Source organism: Rhipicephalus microplus, chromosome 4 (genome assembly GCF_043290135.1).
Source record: "Rhipicephalus microplus isolate Deutch F79 chromosome 4, USDA_Rmic, whole genome shotgun sequence".
Taxonomy (NCBI): Eukaryota; Metazoa; Arthropoda; class Arachnida; order Ixodida; family Ixodidae; genus Rhipicephalus; species Rhipicephalus microplus.
This window is the reverse complement of record NC_134703.1, coordinates 136,259,972-136,284,424: the sequence shown is the minus strand read 5'-3', so window position 1 is coordinate 136,284,424 and position 24,453 is coordinate 136,259,972. Positions and strand designations below refer to the sequence as shown.

General features: G+C 50.5%; 1 long non-coding RNA gene and 1 pseudogene across 1 annotated transcript in view; one reads left to right on the top strand and one right to left on the bottom strand.

Moving 5' to 3' along the window:
- The window catches only part of LOC142814622 (uncharacterized), a 138,370-nt gene extending 114,818 nt beyond the window's left edge, over positions 1-23,552 (top strand). Inside the window, exon 2 of the long non-coding RNA XR_012894991.1 lies at positions 23,373-23,552. This is a non-coding gene — a long non-coding RNA (uncharacterized LOC142814622). The remainder of the gene's footprint in view (positions 1-23,372) is intronic.
- Positions 7,246-9,171, bottom strand: LOC142813999 (uncharacterized; annotated as a pseudogene).
- Positions 23,553-24,453: the final 901 nt, after the last annotated feature.

Genomic DNA, 24,453 nt, shown 5'->3' with positions numbered 1-24,453 from the left:
TACCTTGCGCGCGACTTTCCAGATGTTTCTCGTCATTTCGTCGGCGCGATACGCAGCGAAGGCTGGGGAGAGGCACGAGACTGTTCGACTGCCCTCTCCCGAGGATGATTCACTCGGTCTGACCCCGCCTCCTTCGTTCTAGAAAAATCGCGGTCTTGCTGGGCCGCCGATGTGGGGTGAGGAGGATCGTCTGCGAAGCCGTGCTTCTGCGGGGAGAGCGCGCACCCGGGAGCCCTGGATGTTTGCTTTCTTTTTTTTTCTTTTTACCTCGCGGCGTTTCTGCCGCCCGTTGTCGCAAGGATTTGGCGGCGCGCTCTTGTTTAGCGCTCGTTCTGTGACACCCGCTGCTCTACCTCCTTCATTGGTGGTGTTCCTGAGGACCTTAATAAAGTTCTGTGTCTGTGTGACCTATAGCAGCGCGTACCAAAAACATGAAATTGGCTATCATTTATGCTTTGTTGTGTCCAAGAAAGGCAGTTGCCAGAGGCCATTGTCACCATATTTTCAGGGCGTACTTCGAAGTCTTGCCAACGGCGACCCCTCCTCAGTGTGAAGTCTGCCCTTCTTCTTACTTTTTTTTTCTTCCGTCCTTCGTGTTTGCGCCGTAAGCTATCCGATTGAGTAAGTTTGAGCGTTGGGGAAGTGAGTCGACGTCGGATATATTATAGCAACACCTGCTTTGAATCGACGTCACTTCGACACTAAACGTGAATGATATATAAAAAATATCTCGCAGCTTGGATTCCTCACTGTTCTGAAGATGTCATGTATAAATTCAAGAACTTTCCCTCAGAACCTAAATCTAGCATGCTCATTCAAGAGCTGCTTATGCTTGTACCAAGATAACTTCATGTTCTGGCTTGCTTGTTCTAGAAAATTATCAAGATATTGAGTGCTGCGGAATGCCAGCATGGGATAGGGTCCACATAACGTTTCGCGAAATTGATGTTAATTCCTGGTCTAGTGAAAGTGATGGTAATCTGTGGGTCATGCAGACCAGTTGATGGTGCTATAAAAAAACTTAGGCTTGACATTAAACAGCCCACCCGGTTCAAGAAACGTGGGTGTAGGTATGAGTGCAAGACAAACGGCTCCACTTAAGGGGCAGCCTTGGATGAATAATTGCTAAAAATTATCTACTCGAGATAGTAAACCATTGACCTGCTATGTTATTTGGTGAATCTTCACCACTGCACTGTCAGGTGCAGGAGTTGTCCCAGCAAGAGCTGTTAACATCAGCTTTAGAACTGCCCACTTCACAGCATCTACAGCAGCGGAACTATAGCTGCTTTGCGCGCTGCACTTTGTGCGGTCAATCGGGAACCACCGCAAAAAGGTCGATTTTCAGCGACTCAAGGGCTGCCCTAAAATCTGTGCTCTCATCACTGCGTCGCGGGCCGTACGAACAGCGCGTCTTCGAAATTCGATGCCTGCTCCCCACTTCACACAAAAAATGGCATCATGTGACGTTTCAGTGGCTGCCAAGTCACTGCGGCGTCATAGGGAACGAACATGCCAATACTGCCGCGCGGGCAGCTCTTGAAGGAACACGAGAAGAAGCCATACCATTTTCGCGGACCGATGCACCCAGCATTCTTCTACAACTTGCGCGTGAAGTCACGTTTACGCTATGGTGCCCACAAAGCAACGAGACGAATCGTCAACACCACCTGTCCTCTTTGATGGATCTCCGCATGCCCACTGGGCTCGACCGAAGAGAAGCCACCCTTCTTCATCACTTATGGCTAGGAGTGGCATTTACAAAATCTTATTTCTTTGTCATAGGAATGGCCGACAACGCTATCTTCTGCAATGCCTGTCATTGCGAAGAGACGCTACACTACATCCTGTATAACTGTCCATTGTATGACATCCAGAGACAGTCACTGGCGTCCGTTCTTGTGCGTATCAACAACAGCCAAATGTCTGTGGACACTATTCTGTCAAGTGCCCGAGAGAAGACATTGCAACAGAAGGCGACAAAAGCTCTGTTGAAATTCCTACGCGACACAGACTTGAGCAAGCGCCTGTAACAGCAATGTCACACGCCGCGAAAGACAAGACTCGACTATGACTGAGTGTGCGCGCGTGAGCTGCTGAATGTGCTGTGTTTATCTATCTTCTCTCTCTGCTCTCAATCTTTCATCTCCCCCATACCCCTCCCTTGCGCAGGGTAGCAAACCGGCTGCCTATAGGCTGGTTAACCTCCCTGCTGTTCTTTTCCTCCTATTTGCCTTCTCCACCACTGTTACGTTCAGTTGGTAAACTCGATAAAAAGAGCCCGGCGATTTATTTTAATTGGTACCACCTACTTATGTGCACGAGTTCCCTTCCGAAATGTTGTAGGCCCGTGTGCTCAGATTTGGGTGCACGTTAAAGAACCCCAGGTGGTCGAAATTTCCGGAGCCCTCCACTACGGCGTCTCTCATAATCATATGGTGGTTTTCGGACGTTAAACCCCACATATCAATCAGTTACCTTCCAAACGCACAGATCAGCCACCTGTTGCTCACGGCGGCGGCTGTGACGTCCCCGTTTGTTCCCGTTAAAAATAACGGCCAGAGTTTCTTGGCCAGGTGAAAAGTATTGTAAGACTCTGGATATACTGAAGCTAGTTATACATATTTATTGCATAATTGTCTCTAGTGCTGGCGTGCATCTGTTCGATAGGCTTTCCTTTGTGCAAGTGCAATTACGTAAAGAAAAGATGAGTGCTACGTCACTGTTGTATTGCATGGTAGTAGTGCTGGATTGAGATGGATTCGGTTTGCCACCATTTATTCAGAGGCCGTATACAAGTTTACTCTGACCCGGGCTCCTCGAAGGCACTTATTTCTAGATGCGTCCGTCGCGCCACGATAGTTCACTTTGTACTGAAGCAGCACATAACGAGCTATTTGTTTAGCATTACACAAAACAAGCTTTTATTTTGCTCTGAAAGCTTCTTCTGCGATCTGCAGTCTTTAGAAATCGAAAAGTAGGGACCAGCCATCAATTGCAGAAGCAAACATTAATGAGAACATTTAATTTGGGACAGTTGGTCAGCGCTATCTTGCTTTTGCCATTTGCTCGTGCCCTGCGGGTGGCTCAAATTTTATTGTAAAATATTTTACGTGAAAATGTGAATAAGATTTCTATGAAGGTTTTTCTTTAGAGTGAGTGAGTGAAACAACTTTATTGACGATCCGGCATAAAGGGGGAAGGGGTAGGGGGATTGAAGCGAGACACTAGCGTGCTCGGACGTCCCGGAGCAGCAACCTACTCGCGTCAAACCCGTGGGGGCACCGCTTTCGGCCGCTGGCGTTCCAAGATTCTAAGCACGTGCTGGACCACGTCTCTTTGATTGCCTGGCTCTCGGCTGATAATTTTGCTGCTTATGGCAGTTGGCATTACATCTTGGTTACCCGGCGGTGGTGCACAGTCCCAAAGGAGGTATCTCTGGGTGTCTCGCGCCTTCTTGCAGTGTTGGCATACATCAGTGGTTTAAACCTCCGGGCAAACGTGCTTTGCCCAGACGGGGGTCCATATTGCTTGTACTTAAAACTGCCGTAGTGTGGCTGCTTCTCTGCGTTGTAGGTCTCAGTGAGGCGGTGGGTAGAGGCGTCTGCTCGTTCTGTACCACTGCAGAACGTCGGCGTAGGTTGTGATAAAATACTCTCCGTCTTCGGCATCGGGTCGTTGCGGCTCCGAGGAATGCGTTGACAGAGACCCGCGGCTAGTTAGCGCGTGTGCCTCCGTATCTGCCTCCTCGTTGCGGTTCGGGCCCACGTCCAGCTCCCCGGCGTGCGCAGGGAACCACTTGATGGTAATGTTGGTTTCCGGTCTTGCTATAGTTGAACATACTCTTGCAGTGGTTCCATGGGCGTTGTTTGTAGCAAAGTTGGCTATTGCGTCTTCGAGTCGCTGAGGACCGTGCGGCAATCCGGGATCGCTAGTGCCAGTGTGATTGCAAACTCCTCGGCTTGCGTGGGTGACATGCACCGTATGCTTCCCGACGTTGTGAGTACTCCAGTGTCTGCTGCGATGACTGCTGCTGCGTAAGTGTTTGGCCGGTGGGGATACTTCGCCACGTCCACGTAGTACGCGCGCGGATCGTTGGCGTGACCTTTTGTGAGGGCCGTGGCTCTCGCCGTTCTTCTTTCTTGGTGTACTTGTGGATGCATGTGCTTCGGTAAGGGTGGAACCCTCAGTCGTTCGAGAACGTCCCGGCGTAGCTGCTTTGCTACCTCCGGAGACGTCGCTGGCGCGTTGATTCCGATGCGCTGTAGTATCGTTCTTCCCGTCCTGGTGTGGGACAGGCGGTGATGCTGCGCCGTTCGCTGGGCTTCTGCGATTTCTTCCAGCGTGTTGTGAACGCCCAACGCGAGCATGCGTTCCGCGTTGGTGTGGGGGTATAAGCCCAGGGCCGTCTTGTACGCCTTTCTGATCATCGCGTCAATCTTGATCTTATCCGCCGCTTTCCAAATGTGGAACGACGCTACGTAGGAGATGTGACTGACTGCAAACGACTGGGTGAGTCGTAGTAGACTGTCTTCTCGCATGCCCTGGTACCGCGTGGCCACCTTCTTGAGGCGGGTTGCCAGCGAGAGCTTTGCGTGGAGCTTCTGTACCGTCACGTTGTTGCGGTTCAAGTCCTGGAGGTGCAGCCCCAAAACTCTGAGCGTCTGCACGTGCGGTATCGGCGTTCCGTCTTGGGTTACCACGTTTATGTTCTGCGTTGTCGGGCGTCGCGCACTTCGCGGTGAGATCCCTAGCAGTTCCGACTTGGTTGGTGAACATCTGAGTCCGGTGGGTCGTAGGTGTTCTTCTACGGCGGCGACGGCTTCTTCGAGGGCTGCCTTGATCTGGCTGTCGCTTCCTCCCGTTGACCACAGCGTGATGTCGTCCGCGTAGATCGTGTACTTGGTGTTTCTAACGCGTTCCAATCTTCTTGCAACGCCTATCATGACAAGGTTGAACAACAGAGGGGAGATCACCGAGCCCTGCGGTGTCCCTGTGCTCCCCAGCTGCTTGAGCGGTAGTTGTAGTTCTCCTGCCACAAGCCGCGTGGTGCGGTTGGTCAGGAAATCTTTGATGTAAGCGAACGTCCTCTCTCCCATGTTGAAGTGGGACACCTGCCGAAGGACGGCCGAGTGGTGTACGTTGTCGAATGCTCCCTGGAGATCCAGTCCGAGCACCGCTCTGTTATCCAACGTGGGAAAGTGTCTGTCCACAATTTCGTTCTTGAGCAACAGCATGGCGTCCTGGGTGCACAGTTTTGCCCAGAACCCCAGCATTGTATGTGGATATATGTTGGATTCTTCCAAATAACGTTGCCATCTGTTGAGTAAGACGTGTTGAAGCACCTTGCCTACGCACGACATTAGAGAGATGGGTCTCAAGTTGTCTATGCTGGGTGGTTTGCCCGGTTTGGGGATCAAGACCGTTTTCGTGGCCTTCCATTGTTGCGGTAGCTTGCCCGTCCGCCAGCACTGGTTGTAGTACTTGGTGAGGGCTTCGATTGCCGTGTCGTTCAAGTTCCTCAATGACTTGTTGGTGACGTGGTCAGGTCCGGATGCCGATTTACAGTTGATTGTTTGCAGAACCGCTCGCACTTCCCATTCTTCGATGTTGGCATCTAGTCTCTCGTTGGTTGCCCCTTCGTAGCTGGGGAGTGGGTCCGTTGGCGTTACGGGGAGATACTTGGCGTCCAGGCGTCGTTGCACCTCAGCCTCTCCCATTTCTTTGACGGCTTTGTGAATTGTCTTGTTCAGCATGTAATGCGGAGCTCCCTTGGTTGTCTGATCGTTGAGCAAGTGGCGTAGCAGGCGCCACGTCTTGCCTTTGTGTAGTTGACCGTCCGCTTCTTGACACACCGCGTGCCACTGCTTTCTGCAGAGGACTGCGCTGTGATGCTCGATGTCTCTGTTGAGTTGTGCTATACGTTTGCGTAGCTTTCTGTTGTGGCGTGGACGTTTCCAGCGCCGTATCAGCGAGTTGCGGGCTTCCATGAGGTGCGCTAGTCTGCTGTCCAGCATCGTAGCCTCCGGCTCCGCTTCTACCGTCTGAGTGGCGTCTTTGGTCGTGGCGTTCAACATGTTGGTCCATGCTTCTATGTTTTCAATGGTTTCCGTAACGTTATCTTCTAATTTCTTTCTGTACTTGTGCCAGTCGACGATTTGCTGTTGCTGTGCTCTTTGCGTGTTCTCTGCGATGGGTATTGTAATTTCGAGTATGCAGTGGTCACTTCCCAGCGTCTCCCTTGTGTTCCGCCACGGGACTCCACGCAGTGCTGAGGCCGTGCTTATGAAAGCGAGGTCCGGGTTTGTGTCTCGCTGCGACGACGTTGCGTTTCTCGCAGGTGCGTTGGGGTCGTTTAGCAATTGGTAACCTGCGTCCATTGTTTCGTCGTAGAGACTGTGGCCCTTCGCCGTCGTGTATGGATACCCCCATGCCGTATGTTGAGCGTTGAAGTCTCCACACAATAGGGTTACGTTGGAGCCCGCGAGCTGTTGCGCTTTGTGCACAAGGGTGCGGAATTTTTGCTGGAAGTGCTTCGGATTGCTGTACACGTTGATTATAAAAGTGCTTTCATGGCGCTTGCGCTTCCCGGTGACGATTTCGACCGTTCTGTGCTCGATGGCGCCGTTGGGTAGCAGCTCGTGATCTATTGAAGTTAGATTCTTTTTTACCAAGGTGCAAACCCCCTGCCCTGCGCCTTTCCCAACTGTTCGTGCGCTGGGGGGCTTCGCAAAGGATCTGTACCCCGGTAACGTCGGTGGGGTTTCACTGTGCGTCTCTTGTAGTATTATAACGGTCGGGTCTCTTGGTGCTTGGTTTTATGTACTGTTGTAACGATGCTTTTCTCCCCTGTATGCCGTTGGGATTCTATTGCCATATAAGGAGATGATGCTGTTGTGTCTGTGCTCTGTTTCTGTGGTTAGCGGTGCCTGTAGCCGTTGTCCCGTCCATTGTTGCGGTTGGGTGAAGGCCTGTTGTGGGATTAGTCCTGACGCCGTCAGCGCGTGTATTAGTGAATCCAACTTACGTCTGTATTCCTTGTATGGTAGACTGCATGCCATGTACGGGTGTCACCAATGTGTCGAGGCGTGCGTTAGTAGCATCGAGGCGATCGTTAGTAGCTTTGAGGACTTGGCTCAGGGTTTCGTAGTTGGCTTTCATGGTCTGTTCTAGTCGATCTTGGCGTTCTTCTAGGCTGTCCAGCCTAGCGTTGACTCTTCGTTCACGCGCGTATTCGAGCGCTCGCTACTTGGGTGCCGGTTCGCTTGTCCTAGCAACGTCGATCGTTTCGGGTTCTGCGTTGTTAGCTTCCTTAGTAACTGGGACTTGTACCTCAATGGCTGAGTTTGTGTTGTTTTCCGTTGGCGTTGGGGGTCTTGGTTGACTCTGCGGCGGTGACAGTGGCGGTGGCGGAGTCGGAGTCACCTGTTGTTGCTGCTGCTGCTGCTGTGCGTTGATGAGTTGTTTCAACTTAGCGTTCATCTCTTGCATTTGAGCTCTCTGTTCAGCGATGCATCGCTTGAGCTGGTCATTTTCATTGCGTAGTGACTGGATGGTGTTGTCCTGTGCTTCCGCTATGTGGTTGAGCGGATTGCGGTTAGCCGCTTGCGGGTTGACTGCCTGAGCCCCATTTATCACATTGCCCGGTCGCTGCTGGTTGCGGTTGTAATTCATGTTTTCGCTGCGCTTGCCGTCGGTGCTTCTGCCGCGGCTCGCCGATTGTCTCCTGCTTTTGTCCCGCTTCCTCGAGCGGCTGCGTCCTCTCTTTGATAGATGCGCTTCGTTCTGTTCTTGCGGTGGCAGCTGCGGGAAGTCTTGCGACGAAAACGTTGACGCCGCGTTTCTGCACTCCCATCTGCGCTGAGTAACTACGAAGGGCACCTTGTACTTGTTTGTACAGCCTTCCGTGCCCGTGGCGTGGGCTCCGTTACACAGTTTGCAACGTGGCTTGCACGGCGCCGCGCGGTCTGCCGTCGGGTTAGGCGCGCCACGTTTAAAGCAGATCTTGGTTTCCGGCGTGGGGCATACATCGGCTCGATGGCCGATTTTGCCGCATGTCTTGCATACATTGTGGTGTTGTTTGTATAATCCACACTTTACTCTAATGAAGCCATACTTTATGTAGTTGGGAACCTTTGTTCCTGCGAACAAAATGACGATCGAGGTAGTGTTTCCAATCCTGTGCGCTTCGAGGGCCTGCGGGTTTGCTTGGTTAACGATATTCTCGTGCAGATCTTCGGCAGTGTTCTCTACTGCGATGCCACGAATTACTCCTTTCACTGTGCCGTGAGGCGCGGTGCAGTAGGCATGCGTTTCGTAGCTACGGCCCCCAATGTACAGGGAGCGTACGCTTGCGTAGTAACGTGTTCGTTCATCATCGGGCGTGCTGATCACGATGATGCCCCGCCGCGGTGGTCTAGTGGCTAAGGTACTCGGCTGCTGACCCGCAAGTCGCGGGTTCAAATCCCGGCTGCGGCGGCTGCATTTCCGATGGAGGCGGAAATGTTGTAGGCCCGTGTGCTCAGATTTGGGTGCACGTTAAAGAACCCCAGGTGGTCGAAATTTCCGGAGCCCTCCACTACGGCGTCTCTCATAATCATATGGTGGTTTTGGGACGTTAAACCCCACAAATCAATCAATCATCTGATCACGATGATGTTCTGTGTGGGATTAGTACAGATCGTATCCGCTTTCGCTGCGGTCTTGGGAACGTTGGCTGCCGTTATGACTGCGGACATTACGATGTCAGCTTCCAGTTTCGCTAGGAATAGCCCTCCTCTCGGTCGTATTACAATCTTCTGCTCTTCCCGCGGCAAAATTCAGTGGCATGCGGGACGCTTTAGTGATTCTCACTACCATGCGTTTTGCTTGAGCTTCACTAAATTGCGGAGTTGGCTTGCTGCTTTGGGTAACTTCGTTAAGCTGGGGCTTATTAAGTCGTTGGCTTACTTGTCTTCCGGAGGTTTTCCATCCCACGATGTCGCTTGGGTGCAAGTCGTTGCCGCGCACCGCGACTGCGGTGCGGCCGGTGCTGCGTAGCACCTCTTGGTCGTTGATCGTGTCGGTGGTCGTAGTGTCGTTGCCGCTAGCACAAAAGTCCATGTCTTCCGTAGCAAGGGCCGCGAAACGGTTGTGGGAAACGGCGTTGAGCTGCGATGAGGCCGAGGCCATCTTCGGCGATGAGGAGTCGAGCGTCGAGCCGGACCGGGCGGCCGAGACGCAGCTGCGCACCCCGGCCCTACTCGTGCTAAGCCTAGGCGTGGTCCGCTAGGCCTAGCGTCGCACAAGTGAAGAAAAGGTCAAAAATTGACGAAACGTCCGGTTGGCCGGACCAAAAATGGTATGAATCGAGTCCAGGGATGTTCACGGACACTGCAGTGATGATTTCCAATCGATTGGAAGCAATTAAAGTGGCACAGTTAGCGAAAACTGCGGAGCTCATTCGGAGCACGTCTGCTCAGCTCGGCAACCAGAGCGCCTCCCCCCCCCCTCTTTAGAGAATACCTTCATAGTCGCAGCCATGTATCCATGTTCAGGGTGTGCGTCGATAATGCCAGCCGCAGGAGGCCTCCCAATTCACACAAGGTATAACCGATGAGAAAATTTATCTATGAGGGCCTCATACGCAGTTTCTTCTCTCATTCTCTCATGTGGCTGTACTAATGCACGCGATCTCAATTGCACTCCGCAGAGGGGCTTGGTTACACTTTCCACTAGCTATTGTGTGGAGCTAGTTATCGTTCTCGCATAGGAGGGTACGTTGTATACTGAGTCGTGCATCCTCTCTTTCTTGACACCTTTGTAGGGTGTTTTCCCATTTGCCATAGCAGAATTTGTGATACCTAGGGGCAGCGGCATAGAGCTTTCCCGTGAAACAGAACAGAATGTTCTGAATCATTCGCTATATTTGGTGAGCATGGAGTTCTTTATGTTCTCTACGGCCTTCCGCATTTTCTTCTTAACACGTTAACTCATTTCTTGCATAACATTTTCGTTTGCCAGTGGTGGAAACATATTTATCTATTTAATTACATGAAGTTTTCTGCGGAGAAGCTCCGAGTAGTCGGACATGCTTGGCTTGCGGTGGGGGGGCCCTTAGTCCAGGGCTCCGCTTGCAGCAGCCGCTCTGCGGGCCCGGTTGATCAGACTCAATTGATCTTCCAGGTTCTCGCTGGCCAGCAGCTCCTCCCATCGCTCCGCTGTTGGATTTTGTACTGGTTGTAAGGCTGTAATGGCCTGACACTCCCACGTGACGTGGTACAGAGTGGCTTTAGCTGAACACCATGGGCTGATAGGAGAGTATGCCGAGGGGTGCATTTTACTCAGGATGTGCAAATTTGGAAACGTGCCGGTTTGAATTTGCCTCCAGCTGACCGATTCCTCTTTATTTAGTGTTCGGTGTGGTAGCGAATAAGCTTTCCTAAGTCCTCTGTAATGGTTTAGGATGGCCGAATAGTCGCAAGGGACCAGAACGAGTTCCTCAGGCGCGGAGTTGGAAGGTGCTCGGCTCGCATACCCTCGAGCTACCCTATCCGCTGCCTGATTCCCCTCCAGTCCCATGTGGCCCGGAGTCCATATAATCCGATGCCAAATTCTGAGTCGATGTGTAATGGAATGCTCGCCAGTGTCTGTAACGCTCATGATGACGCTGAGAGCGGGTTGGCTGATGTGCCCCTGATGGTAGTTGCGGCAAGCTGCTTGAGAGTCCGTGAGAACTGTCAGCGACCTTCGTTGTCTGTAGCCGAGGGCGAGAGCGAGCGCGATGGCAGTTTCTTCAGCATCGGTGATGTTGCGGCACCGCACGGAAGCGCTGGTACGTTCTGTGAGTGTGTGGTCCACGACTGTGGCTACAGCCTTATTGTTTGCATGGTCTTAGTTGGCGGCGTCAACATAGTACGTAGTGTTTTTGTGTGCATAAGTTCGCTCGAGGGCTTCCACTCTGGCTTCCCTCCGGCCCTGATGTAGTCGGGGATCCATATTGCGGGGGATGGGAGCGACCTTATAAGTGGCACGAAGTTGGTCCGGAATGGGCTTGCGATGAGCTGCGTCGTGAAACTGGCTGATGTAGCCGAGGCGTAGGAGCAGGTCACGGCCTGTAAGTGTTTGCTTGAGCTGTTGCAGTTGTGTGGCGAGTTGCGCTTCACAAAGTTCTTCAAAGGTGTTGTGTAGGCCCAATGCGAGGAGCTTGCTAGAAGGAGTACCCGGTGGTAGCTTGAGTGCCGCTTTGTAGGCCTTGCGGAGCATTGCGTCTACTTGGCCCTGTTCGCTCTTGGTGAGGCGTTGGTAGGGCAAACTGTATGTCACCCTACTGACCACGAGGCTACGTATGAGTTTCAGGGTGTCCTCCTCGCGCATGCCATGGTGACGAGTGGCTACCCGAGATATCATTCGGGCCACTTGCAGTGTAGTGGTGCGGAGAAGGGAAAGTGTGTGATTCACATGGCGGTTCGACTGTACCCACATGCCTAATATTCGAATGGTGGATTTCTCTGGGATTTGTTTGCCAGCAAGGACAACCTGGAGGCGGGAGCCTTGGTTGTTCTGCGTCGATGGTGGGAGCTTGCGTCGATAAATTCGTAGAAGCTCAGATTTTTCTGTTGCACAGGCCAGGCCTCGTGCCTGCGCGTATTGTTCGACGCATGTGGCTGCCTGCTGCAGGTTATATTCTTTTTCTCCAAGGGACCCCCGCGTGGCCCAGACGGTGATATCGTCCGCATACATTGCGTGATGGATGCCATCGATGCGGTGGAGTTCATGTGCCAGGCCAACCATAGCTACATTAAAGAGTAGCGGGGAAATCACTGAGCCCTGCGGGGTGCCCTTGTTCGAAACCTTGATAACATCTGATCGGATGGAGCCGAGACCGACTGTGGCAGTGCAGTCCGACAAGAAGGCGTGAACATAACTGTAGACGCGCTGCCCACAATGAAGGGCCTCGAGGCCCTCAAGTATGGCCTGGCGGCTAACGTTATTAAATGCGCCCTTAATGTCTAAAGTCAAGATAATGTTTTCTCCTTGCTGGGGGCGTTATCAATGACTTCTTTTAATTGTAGCAGTACATCTTGCGTTGAAAGATGTGCCCGGAACCCGTACATTGGGTGCGGGAAAAGGTCATTGTCTTCGAGGTAATCTTGCACGCGATTAGTGATGACGCGCTCGAAGAGTTTACCAAGGCAGGAAGTGAGGGATATTGGTCGGAGGTTTTCGATCTGAAGTTTTTTGCCCGGCTTCGGTATCATTATGACCTCCGCGTGCTTCCATTCAGGAGGAAGCGTGCCACGTTGCCAATGATCATTGAAAAACGCCGTGATTTCTTGTACGGCGCTGTCGTTGAGGTTCCTGATAAGGGAGTACGTGATTCCGTCTGCCCCAGCAGCTGTGTTGCGATTGCTGCTGCGAATGGCTGCGTAAACTTCGTCCACCGTTATTGGTCGGTCGAGAGTGTCATTGGCACGTCCACGATACGCAGCTTGAGATGCGGGTGGGTAGAAATCGCCAAAGCATTTTCGCCGGACTTGATCCAGCAGCTCATCGTCAGTACCCTCAAAGGCGTGTATGAGGCGCATGACTGACTTATTCGTCTCATTTTTTGTGCGAGTGGGTCCATCAAATCGCGCAAAATGTGCCACGTGCGGGCCGTGCCCAATGAGCCTCGAAGAGAGTCGCTAAACTGGGCTCAATTGAGTCGCGCCAGTTCTGTAGCGTACTGCTCTGCCTGAGTGGTGAGTGTGGCGATCCTTAGCTTGAGGCGTCGGTTATGTTTTTGCGTCCTCCATCTGCGGGTGAGGCTCCTTCGGGCTTCCCACAGATGTAGCAGATGGCCGTCCACTTCCGGCAGTGCAGGTGTTCTGTTATTGGTGGTGGTCCAACGCTCTCGAATTTCTTTAAGTTGGGTGCACCAGTCGGTGAGGCTTGTGAGGCTGTCGAGTGAATATTCGCTCTCACGACGAAAGGCGTCCCAGCTTGTGATGCGTGCTTCTCCAATAGACCGACGCGCTGCGCTCTCTGTAACTTTTGTGCGGAGAATGAAGTGGTCCCTGCCCAAGGATTCCTGCAGGTTGTCCCAGTTATAGTTTGCACGGCCACGGGCGAAGGTGAGATCGGGGCAAGTGTCCCTGCACACACTGTTGCCGATCCGGGTAGGGAACGCATGATTGATTGATTTGTGGAGTTTAACGTCCCAAAACCACCATATGATTATGAGAGACGCCGTAGTGGAGGGCTCCGGAAATTTTGACCACCTGGGGTTCTTTAACGTGCACCCAAATCTGAGTACACGGGCCTACAACATTTCCGCCTCCATCGGAAATGCAGCCGCCACAGCCGGAATTTGATCCCGCGACCTGCGGGTCAGCAGCCGAGTACCTTAGCCACTAGACCACCGTGGCGGGGCGGGTAGGGAACGCAGGATCCGTAAGCAGTTCAAGCTGAAATTTTTCAGTGGCAGCCGCAAGCTGTTTGCCTTTGACATCCGAACGGTTGTAACCCCAGCGTTCGTCGAGAGCGTTGAAGTCGCCGAGCAGTAAGAGTTCTTTTCCCTGGGCCAATCGGCAGGCACCTTGGACGAGGGCATCGAAATCAGTGTTTTTTTGCTTTGGGGCGCTATATACGTTGACAATGATGATACTTCGCTTTTCTCCTTTCTTTTTTTGTCTGAGAACTAGCTCCACAATCACATGTTCTATGTTGGTGTCTGGGATATTGTCTAAGCCAACTGCGGTTAGCGCTTTGTCAATCAGGATGGCCGCTTTGCCCATTGTTTGACTATTATAGGACTCATAACCTGAAAATATGGGTGGCGTTCCGGGCTCCTGAAGCGCTATGACATCTGGCCGAGCAAGGTGTGTGTTAATGTACTGTTGCAGGAGGCTCCGCTTTCTGCGGAAGCCGCGGCAGTTCCATTGCCAGACTTCTAAATGTTCGCCAATGAGTTTGGCTGTGCTGCCCATGGTTAATTCGTTGAGTGGAAAAGCGTGGGTATCGGAATCTCGGCTTGCGACGCCGATGTAGGAGTGAGGGTGAGGGCGCTGGGTGTCAATGCGGGGGTAGCGAGGATTTCGGATGCATGTGATTCCAATCCTAGTGTATGGTAACCTTGATCTGTCGTGGCGTGCGTGCTACGAGTGGCCCTCTTCCTGCGTATGTTTTCGCCTGTTTCAGCAATTTGCGCCTCGAAGCGTGTCTCGAGAGAGTCGAGGCGTTCTCCGAACTGCGTGAATACGGCACTGAATTGTTGCGATAGCTGCTGCGCGAGCGTTTAGAGCATTTCGCGTAACTCTTCGCGTGTGACTGTGGTGCCCGATGCAGCAGGAATTGATAGCGCCGTTTTAGGGGTCTTCTGTCTCTTGGGGGAGGTTGGGGGGGGGGGGGTTTCGGGGGAGTCGGGCGGCGATCCAAGACGTGCCATTAGGGCATGAAGTTGAGAACTGTCCTTTGCTTGACGTGCCATGACGGCCGCCAGCTCCTGTTTGAGTTTTATGTTTTCCGCGAGAAGGTGTTCGTATGCGGTGGACAGGGTATTGAGTGGAGCAATGGGAGGATCTACATTTGCTGACCAGCTCACCTTATTGTCGGCACCGGCTGATGGAGTGGGATTGGGCTTCTCATTATGCTTGCTGGAGGCGTGCTGGGACTGTTGACAGGTGGGTTGCAGCTGCTGCTGCTGCCCCTTGGTCATCTGGTTCTTCGGATGTTGTCGCTGCTGTGGTTGCTGCTGTTGGCCAGGTTCCACAGAAGGGAGGGGCGGGAAGGACTGTGACCTCGAGCGTGAGCGGGAGTGGCTGCATGAGGTCTCGTTTTCCTTGCTGAACCACCTACGTTTGGGAGTGGGTGGGTTACGATGGGGGTAGCGACCCCTGGCTGGCGCTGCTGGTTGAGGAGGTGGCCGTGGGCGCGGGGCCTTCAGTCTCTGAGAGCACTGTTTCGTGCCCGTTAGATGGGCATCTCCACACAAGTGACATTTGGGAGCACAGGGTGACCGTCAACGGGGTTGAGGATACCACACTGCCGACACACGGGAGTGTTTGGCGTGGGGCATACGTCTGAGCGGTGCCCCGGTTGTAAGCAGACTTGGCAAGCTTGTCGCGTCGGCTTGTACGGATGGCAGGCCACCTCCCCACCGTGATACAGTACATATCGGGGCAGAAGGGGGCCTTCAAAAGTGATCACGGCAGATTTGGTAGCACCAAGCATTCGTGCACTGTGCACTGTCACTCCCTGCGTGCGCACGCGTAGGTTGGCGGTGAGTTCTTCCGGAGTTGTGCCAGGGTCTATCCCATGAATAACTCCCCCCAAGGTGCCCTCAGGGGCCGCGACATAGGTATTGAATTCGTAGGTCTTCCTCTCAAGCGTGAGGGTGGTGATCCGACGAAGAATTTCGGCCGTCTCAACATGTGGCGTGCTGGCAATGATGATGTTCGACCCGGGGCGAGTACGTATAATGAAATGATCACCAGTACAATGTTGTCGTGAATTGCCCGCCAGTGCTACAGCTCGGGAGATTTGATGCGTAGTGAAGTTCCGAATGGCCAGGCCCTTTTTCGGGCGCATGATGATCTTTATGTCCGTACGTGGAAGCGGCGGCAGCTTCCGTCGTAGCTGGCGCGGCTTCGTTATGGGTGGTGGTGTTCGCGCCGGTGCGACGCCGGCCGCGTCTGCCTGCGCAGCAGGAGCGCTCGCACCCGCAGCTGCCCCGGCGTTGACGTGGCTGGGCGGAGTGCTTGCAGGACCGGCCGGCTGCATCAATTCCGCTCAAGCTTTGTCGAATTTTTTCTGGCGTTCACGCTGGCGACGGGAAATCGCCAGTTTCCAGTTGGCGTCGGTGTCGCTCGCCGGTCCCAGCGATGCAGACGATGTCGGATGGTGCACGGCAACTTCATCTTCGCTTGCCGAGGCGAGCTCGTCGAGGTCGAGAGATTCCGTGTTAACATGGGTGTCGTTGGGGCTGAATGCAGGTTGAACGCATCCGGTAGTAGTCACGTCAGCAGTTGGCGCAGTGCTAGCGTCCATATTGTTGTGGAAGGGGTCCCGCCGTTAGGCCTAGTCACCCGTACTCGCACAGGCGAGCTGGGTCGACGCTTAGGCCCAGCGGCTCAGCGCTCACATGGGTTCTTCTGAAGGCGATAGAGCAAAATGGAGATGCTCTACAGCCTCGGGAAGGGTGTGCGGTTCCCAGGACAGTTAAAGCTTGATGATCCGACACAGTGCCGGCGACGATATTGAAGTAATCCGGTCAACGAGAGCACACGTTCGGCGGAGCGCATGCGACGCGCGTCCGCTCGCTCCGGCGTCCAAGCGCGTCTCCTTTAGTTTGCCAGGACCACACGAGAACACACATGGGCGAGTTTAACGTGCGAGCGTTAAAAAATAACCGAAATCGGTAGCGTCCACCCGACGAATGCAAAGAATAAATGTCAGGGTCCCAGCTGTAATTGAACCCAAGCATTTTGCGTGGTAGTGAAGCATTTTACCACAGAGCTACGCCAGGTCTCGGAACTACTTTTCAAATAGACGTTAATGTTCGTGAAACGTCAGCAGTGGTTGTAGTACTGCCTATCCAATTTTAGAAACATTACACATGTGCTCCTTTCATACATCCGTCACGTCAGGTTAACGTCAATTGTGGTTAGTTGCCATGCGCAGATGTTGATTTATGTGGCAGTGTTCTGGGCCAGAAAGCATCCTCGCGAGCATAAGCGCTTCATATCAACTTCTGGTGTTGATAATACGTATGTCCTAGTTGGCACCGTTGAGCAAGTGCAAATAACTAGTTATATAAACTCGGCAACTTTTCAACATATGTCTGTGTGCGCAACGTTTGTACATATCATTTCTTGATGTGTTGTTCAATGAAAAAGTTCCGACATGGTCCCCTTCGCTCCGCATGCTTCGCATAACGTCGATTCCCATGCACGTGGGACCTGCTGAATTTTTTTCATCACGTTTGACCTCACTTTTACGGTCAATGGTAGTGCATATGATTAGTAAAGGCCTCTTACCTATCTTCTTTAATTTATCACTTTCCCTCATTTCTCTCCAAGTACCTACGGAGTAGGTAAATGCGTTCTGCATTTGCGTGAATTTGCGGAATAAACCTTCCTTTGCTAGCAATTTTAATGCGATAGCAATTATGTGGACACTCTCGGCTGGATTTCGCCACCGGCGTCGGCGTTGGCATTGCTATCATGCATCGTATATGTATGCGTATCTATATAGAGAGAGACGCAAAAAAGAAAAAAAGATCCCAGAAAAAAAAAAAAGGCTCCGGCGCACGGAATAAAACGCGAGACCTCCACCTCGTGAATGCGAGGCGTTTACCACTGAGCCACCGAGAGGTACCTCCTTCAACGTTGAAACGGCCAGCTATTCGTACATACCGCTTACCGCTGTTTGTGGGCATCTTGGTGGTGGGGGTGAGGGGGGGGGGATATCGTGTTTTTCGATCACGCGCCCTTATCTTGCAGTGAGGAGAGTCGTACGTCTTCGGTAGCCTGTTGGTTTCGTCGGAACGATGCTGTTGTAGTTACCGGTGCGTACAAAGGTCACTGCAATCATTGCACAGCCTTCGTTTGCGAAAAGGGCGCGCTTTTGAGATACAGCGAAGTAACAATTGAGAAGCTTATTCGCGCTAATCTGTACCTGTGAGTACGTTTTGCGCGTTATTTGTGCGTGAGAAACGCGGGGCACGCTCCGATCTGCTTGCCATTCTGCGCTGACCTTCCAATTTGTTGCAATCTCGTTCATTGCTTCGCCTTTGCGGCAAAGCTGGAACTTCTTTTATTGTTCCTTCGTGCTACGACTTCCACTGCAGGCTACCTGAAATGATGGAGAAGGGTCTAGTAGGCCAGCTTCATTGTGCCCATACGAACACAAAATTTATTTATGACAGCTGACCATCACCTAATTTACATGCGGGCCTCAATTGCAAAGATACTTTATTAACTTTTTTAATATTATTTTATCGGCTTTCACTGGTCGCTGTGATTTTACTTTTGTGATAGCCAAATTCATGCACACTGTTGGCACCCAAATGTATCTTTCTGCTTTTATGACCTAAGAATTTCGAAGATTCTTTATCGTGGTTGTTTAGAGTGGCGGTAGACGCGCTTGTTTTCCGTCCCCATCAAGGAACTTAGTATCTCGTCAAAGAAATCATATATGAGATCTCACGTACTTTAAGAAGGAAGTAACAGGAGTGAGAAAGAATAGCGGGGTTGCTAGCTAGTCTGATCATACAGGCATTCAACCATTAAACGACAGAAGTGATTGAACAATTTGAAAGCTGGAGCGAGAAAGCCAGAAGAGGAAGCCCACACACACGCAAGGTCACACTCCTCACAATCCTAAGATCTCCATCGGTCTCCAACCTCCGGGGAAAATCTGTGGTCCTGAAGAACGTTTAGTAATGCTTTCGTCACCTGCATCCACGATGTCTTTTCAGGACGGTATTCTACAACGATTGTTGCTATCATCGGTCTATGTTCAAGGCAAGCGCGAGCAACTACTAGTGATTGTCTTTTCGAACTTTCGCGAGGACTACCATTAGTGCAAGAGTCTAGTGGATGCCACTGCCTTAAGATTGGCAGTGACATCCACTGCCAATCTTACGTGTGTCGCTTGCCAATCTTACGTGGTGTGTCGCTTGGTACCTTAGTCAAGAAAATGGCTGCTGACATGATACACAATTACTTTTGATTGTCCTACGCACATATGCGTGACATCGATTTTCATATAATAGCTGTAACTATCAGTCAAAGCCATCTCTAGGCATAGCCGAATACTATGCAGTGTTGCATGACACGGTCGGATGTTTCATGGCAACCGCAACTTTCTTTTTTGTAAAGAAAGAACAGCCTCACAAATTTTATTATTAATTTGCCTCAGGTGACTGGAAGGCCAATGAGATCTTCGTTTTCTTGCCAGGCAGCAACAATACTGATCGCATGATTGACGCAATGATACACACCCCACATCCCTCTCCCGAAAACCTTCTGCACCTAACACGCTTTTGCAATGCCTCCGAGATCAAATGCATCGTATGCTGTTTGCACCTCGCCTGCTTAGAGCCTGCAGAGTGCAAAGTGCCTCTGGGATCGGCCCACTTTTGAATTAGCCGCAATGTGATGACATGACGCCATGTGACGTCATGATGACTTTGCAAATTATGGCAACCATCACGCTATGATTTTGGAAGCTTGCTCGGCAAGCTTCTCATGCTCGCGCCTTGTCCAGCGGCTGCCAGCATGTGCACCATTGTTGTCAGTGTATACTTCTCCAGTCTCCGCTCAAGGCCGCTGCCCCGGCCACCTCGCCGGTAATTCCAACAGTACCCACTAGTGCCAACAGTCGGTTTTTGTTGGCCCGCCCGCTCGCCTCCTCATGACTATGTCCATTTAGTTCTCGTCTTTTCGTAAGCGTGACATCACGTGGCAAGTTCCTACGATGAGTGCTACTCACGGGCACCGAAATTTTCCCAAGCGCTTTTTTAGGTGCCTGCTGTCAACCCCGTTGAGGAATTCGTGATAGCTCCACGTCTGCCATTTATGAGCGTTAGGCATTTGACTCACGGCAGCGGCCAGTATGGCCTAAAGAGGCCGGTGGTTAACGTGCCGATCGGCGTGGCCAACCCTGTACAGTGCCCGCCATGGAACCTGGCTGACAACGCTGCCTTTGACGTACGCGACATGCGCTGGCTCGTTACAAGCCTTCCTACAGAAATGGTCTCCCCAAGAAACACCCCGTGTTCCTCTGAGCAAGCTCTACTAACGTCATTCACTTAGTGGATGTGGCAGTGATTTTTTGGCATCAGTCGTGCTGACGCCAAGGCCAGCGGGCGATAGTTATCTTTCAAGTTTTATGAGGCATCTAAGCCTTTCACTTTGATAGAGTGTTTTAGAATAGCATGACGCTGCGCTTTGCGTTAGCGTTTGAAACCGTTACACACGCGTCATACGCTAAGCTCTTGCGGACTGCCGTGAAGTGAAGAACGCTACCGCTATACACCCGCACCACCTACAAGCTCTGCGTATTAAAAGTAAACAGCAAGAAAAACGAAAAACCAAACAAAGGACACATACATAGAGCCTCCTTCTTGTCGTTCTCTGTCTGGTTTCTCGTTTTTCGCTAAGTTTCCTTCCAATACGTCGTGCAATCACGCCCAAGCAGCCACTTTAGAAGCTTTGCGTACGTCCAAACTCTCTGATAAACCAACGTTGCGGAGACTGCTGCAACAACACACCCACAAGCATTGCGGGTGGTATTCTAAAACTCTCTAATAAACCAACGCTGTGCTGGTTGTGCAAACACCCGCGCAACTGCACTCGTAAAGCCTTCGAAACGCGAGCTTGTAAGATATCGCCATTTTTTAAAGGAACGCCGCCCAACCTTTATTCCCGACATGCACACTAAAATAACGAGAGAAGCACATCGTATTAAAAAACAAAACATTGAGACAAAAAGCAAATATACATAGCTCTCTGAGTGTAGGGAGCCGGGTCGCGGAGGTATACGCGAGCAATGAAATATCGAGCCAAATTCTGAATACGGCGAGTCGTCATTTTTCTCGATGATTTGTAGCTTTTCCTTTCTTCCCCGGGTGCGCCAACCAGCTGGCGCCATACATCCATCCTCTTTGCCCATTCCTCCGCACGTATTGTTAGAGCCTCTCAATTTTAATTTTTCGTATGTTCTTTCTTTTTTTCTACATACATCTCCGCCGCAACTGCAGTCGATGTCCGGGAAAAGAAAGCACGGGCGCACATTCAATCCGCTCTGCCATCTATCAAGCCCCACCGTGGCGCTACCGAGCGCATTCTCGCACCGTATGAATATTTGTTGCCAGGCTCTTACTTTTCAAAGTTTCTGACGCCTTTCGAGCCTGTTTTCAGATGCCGACTCGCGAGCAGATATATTTCGATCCTTCGCGGTATCTTTCCTTTCTTGGAGTATCTGCAACATGCTCATGTTCTCCGGTGTAAATCAATAAAGTACACATATTATTGTATCAATTTTATTTTTATGTAATCGTCAAGAAAACCGAACCGCATGGAAGCTGTTAAACTAAGCAGATTGATGGCGCTGCTACAGCCATGAATGGTCCCACAAATTTCACATGGGAACCATAAGTATTGATTTTGTCGCAAATCTGCTCGGGAAAGAACAAGACGAGTGGTGTTGCAAACAAGGAAAGTATTGTGTTATTTACGTGGTTTATAGAACATGGAGATGGACAAATGAAAGAAAAGGCCAGGACAATTAAAACAAAAATTATCAATGAAAAGAAAAGAAACCAAAAAAATCAATGAAAACAGGGGCAATGAAAATAAAATCGCTAAGGTGGTGTGGCAGCAAATACATAAAATGCATTGAAATGCTCAAATTCATGTTCCTTCACTGACTCCATTTTCTTAACGTCAGTTTCGAAGCGTGCATTTTTATATAGCCAAAGTACTGTCTCTGGCTAACGCTGCATTTAACATTTTGAGGCAATAGATTCATCTGAGCAAGTGTATGCATGTTTAATATTAAAGTTTAACATTGCCTTGCATAATGCCTGTTCCAGACAGTAGGCAAGGGGTTCATCGCAAGCGGACACCCAAATTTAGGTGAAAACACGGTACCTAAGAGACCGTTCATGAAAGAAAGTATAAGAGACATTCCCAACGGGACAAGTTTCAGTGTACAAGGCCCTATAGAGTATTCCAACTATAAAATGCATCCTATACAGACATCGCACCTCACACATAATTTAAATCGAAAACCTTAAACTTTTTATATCCGCCTGTCCGTGCCCTGAAATGGTGCTGATTGTGGCCTCTCCTACTCACACTCTCTCAAGAATCGCGGCGTTGCTGAGAGAGTGTAAAAATACAAAAAGAAACAAATAAAAAACAGACAAAATAATGAGCAAGAGACTTGGCACAGTCAGTCGAATGGCCACATCCTTTCGCCGAACACACTTAGGAACTTCCAAAGTGTCCTTTAATTTTTTTAGGAAAGGTTTTCTACACCAACCTCCCCCCAGGTTTCACTAGCCGTGATTCCTCTTCACTAAAAAAATTGCCCGCAGCTTCCCTCGGGGGAACACTGAGGAGGATGCGGACCATATATTTGGTTAACGGGGTGTTAAAGTGCGACTTACTTGGGTCGATGGCTAAATTGGTTAACGTGGTTGTGAAATGGGGTGTTAAATTGCGACTTACTTGGGTCGATGGCTAAATTGGTTAACGTGGTTGTAGGAGGGGGTGTTAAATGAGTGAACACATACACACGTATGCGAAAGGGCGGCGCTGGTCGAAGGGACGTCGATCATTGTGTTTGTGGATTCGTTGGAATTCATTTCACCGCGACCTTGGACGTCGACGCGCCGTACAAACCAACCGACGAGCGGCAACTGAGCGAGCGAGCGCCGACCTTGAGTATATATACAGCACGACGGCGCATGCACTGTCAGCTGTTGAATGTTCTCGAAGCGCGACGCCACATGCGCTTCCACTGGAGAATCAGGAGAATTGTAGATGTCGAACGCGGTGTGTAGAGGAGGAAGGGTGCACAGATGGTGGAGGAGTGAAGCGCGCGCGGTGTGTAGAGGAGGAAGGGATGCACAGATGGTGGAAGAGTGGGCGACGGCGCGACGGCGCATGCGCGCGCGTCAGCTGTCGAATGTTCGAGAAGCGGTGCGGACGGCGCGGACGGCGCACTACAAGGCGCGAGTATAAGATGCTCCGCATCTAAAACACAGCATGGCCACTGTCAGGGGCACTGCTTTTCATATCCGGCGGATCGTCCATTCCCGGTCTTTAGATACGATCTCCGAATTTAACCATGATTTTTCGCTTCCAGGCATGAAAAAATCTGTGAAGGGCCTCTGAGCTGAATTAGGTAGAAATGATCGCGAATACTGAGTACACCAAGTTACAGAAAATGAGCGAATGAAACTTTCGTTTTGATACTATTCCGACCAAAAGCCTTAAACCAGCTCCACAGTTTCGCTGTTATTGTTCTTTACTGGATGGCATACAGCGTGGTGAGTTCATGGCCTTGCCCATACCACATACATAGGCCTCGTAAGAGAGTAGTAGAAGGGAAAACATTTCTGCACATTCTTCAATGAACACCTGATCACCTAATGTCACCTTGAAAACTTGCTACCTTTTTACCGTGACCGCTTGTGCCGTGGACGCAACATGTAGCCTTGCTACGCTCCTTGCGGTGGTGACCCGCTCAACACTGAACGATGGAGGAGATGACGAAAGACGAGCGTGTAATGTTTGCGAAATCAATCATGTACTTCGTGACGCTAACGCGTTATTTTTTTTTCGTCAAATAACGATGATTTTTACGGGCTTTACTCTCACCTCTTCATTCTCTTTCAGAATGAGGGTCTAAGGAGAGAGCCCTTTGGCTGCACACAGGGAAGGCTCGTATTGTGACAGCGTGAAGTACTCACTCTGTCATCTCTACGCAAGAGGTTGCAAAGTGGGTCATCTGAAACAATATAACCAAGCGATGAAACATGAAACGATGACTCAATAAAATTAACGACTTCTGTTCACCGTTTGCAGTCCGGATTTGTTCATTTGGAGATGAGACGAAGCAGAAACGTTAAAACACAGAAAGAATATTTCTATTTATCTTTCTTCTGCCGTGTGGAACACGATAAATAAATAACGAGGGGAAATGATGGGCCGCTCTTTTGTAGTTTAAACAACGGTAGTGCGATGTTCTAAGTGTAAGGAATGATTGAGATGACAAAGCGTCTTGTCACCTTCGCGATACTTGAAATGATAAAAGCGAACTATATTGCAATCATTGTGTTATTACAGGATTAGTTGAAGTATTGTATAATGAATATACATTTATTCATTATGTTTCATTTTATGGCAGAGTACGACGCCTCATATAAATAATTAAACGTGCTTGCTCTAAAAAACCCCATTTAGTAACGTTGAAATTTCCCATTTTATGCTAGAAAACGAAGATACTTCTCCTGTTTAACTTTATACGGACACTGTGTAGACATGACCATGATCATATACGTTGCATAATCAAGGAAAGTGTATTGCTCAATTTGGTCGAAATATAAGAATAGGTTTCAAAGCTATCACGTGGACGGCTCACAACAGCTCAAATTTTTCGCAGTGAGAAATTTGACGTGAAATAAACTGGCACAATCTCAGTCATTATTTACTCTTTGTTTGCAAATATAGTACCAAAAATAATTGTTCGTGAAGGATTAGTAAGTTGTTTATTTTTGGGCGTTAAAGACAGACATCGAAGAAGCAGGGTGCATTACTGATTGAATTTTGGGGAACAATCATACAATTACTTGCGTAGAGCACTGAAGCGACGGTTGACAAAGACGAGGGCTTATTATGAATATAAGGCTTTTCAATAAATTCGGAAAGGTCACCATTAAGAGTTAGTTATACATAAGAAGCGTCAGAACAAGTGATT